This window comes from Gopherus flavomarginatus, unplaced genomic scaffold, assembly GCF_025201925.1.
Source record: "Gopherus flavomarginatus isolate rGopFla2 unplaced genomic scaffold, rGopFla2.mat.asm mat_scaffold_35_arrow_ctg1, whole genome shotgun sequence".
NCBI lineage: Eukaryota > Metazoa > Chordata > Testudines > Testudinidae > Gopherus > Gopherus flavomarginatus.
In genome coordinates, this window is record NW_026115064.1 from 3,265,592 (window position 1) to 3,267,076 (window position 1,485).

General features: G+C 50.2%; 1 non-coding gene across 1 annotated transcript; it reads right to left on the reverse strand.

The window, feature by feature from the left end:
* Positions 1 to 365: 365 nt before the first annotated feature.
* Positions 366 to 439, reverse strand: TRNAK-CUU (transfer RNA lysine (anticodon CUU)). Its single transcript has one exon. It is a non-coding gene; the product is annotated as a tRNA-Lys (tRNA).
* Positions 440 to 1,485: the final 1,046 nt, after the last annotated feature.

The following is a 1,485-nucleotide window of genomic DNA, read 5'->3' on the forward strand; positions in this document are numbered from 1 at the left end:
GGGCCTGGGGCTCCCCTGCTTCCACTTCCCCAGCCCTTTGAATAGCCGCGGGAGCCCTGGGGAAGTGGCGGGGCTCCGGGGGTTGTTTAAAGGGCCAGGGCGGTAGAAGCAAGGGGAGCCCCAGACTTTTTAAATAGCCCCCAAGTCTCCAGCAGTGGGGCTCTGGTGGCAATTTAAACAGCCTGAGGCTCCAGTCCCTGCTGGGAGCCCCAGGCCCTTTAAATTGCCCCCTGGGGAAGCTGGGCCACCCTAGTAGAGTGCACCAGCAGGGCTTGGGTGCGGGGCCCGATTCAGGGGAATTGGTTGAATTGGCCTAAAGCCGGCCCTGCCCGCAGGAAAGCAAGGAAGTAGCACAGGCTTATCACTGTCCCTGGGTGGGCTTGAACCACCATCCTTTCAGTTAAGAGCAAAACGTGCTGACCCATTGCACCACAAAGACACAGACAGGCCAGGCTGTATGGAGCACAACAGTCAGGAATCAGCTCAGGGTCCGGTCTAGCACATGCATGCAGTGGTTAGACAAGCAACAGCAAGGAACTGGACTGGTGCGGAGTGAAAGATCTGTGGGAAGGAACCGAAAATAGTACTGGGGCTGCAGTACAGGGCTTGAATACACTTTCTTTGGCCTGTTTTGCTGGAAGAGTTAGCAGGGCAAGCTTGTTAGTCACAGGTAAGGGGGTGAGTTTATGCAAATTCTGGACTCTGGGACCACAGCTGGGGTGGGACAGGCACAACTTTTGTGGCACATGCACCCTCTCTACAACCAACCTTCGTTACTTCACTCCATAACAGCACACACAGAGCAATCTTTTACCTTTCAGCACCAAAATATACTGTAAAAGAAATCTAATAGTATAACTTTAAGATGAGACACTTCAGTACTAACAACAATTCTAAAGATATTCAATAATACCTTTGTCTTTAGACACCAGACACAAAATCAATCAGACCAAGAACAAACATGTATTCCTACTTCCCACATACTTGGGGGGGGGGGGGTTTGGAACCCATACCCCTTAATGATGAGTCCTTTCCAGGCGAGGGGCAAGCTCTCAGGTCTCAAATGCCAGGTACAGTTACTCTCTCCTTGATCCAAACTAAACAGGAAAATACACTTGATTACTCCTGCCCCAATAACAAAGAGATGGGGGATCCCACAGCAGCTGAAATGACCATTTGGACAAGCACTCCCCTCATGCAATCTGGGGTGGGTGTAACCATGCAAATGACATCAGCCCCAAAAGGACTTAACAACAGATCACCAACAGATGGCAGGGTAGAGTTCATACCGACCCTGCTTAAACTAGATTGTGGCAAAGATTAAAAAACACTGAATGTTAAAACTCACCAAACGCGGGTGAATCCATTCTCATTGTCGTACCCGCTTCTTAAACTCCACACCTGAACGTAGCCCTCACATGGACAACATACCCTCCTAACTCAGTGTCTGTACGTTAACCTTTTACCCCCAGTCAGGGCTATTGC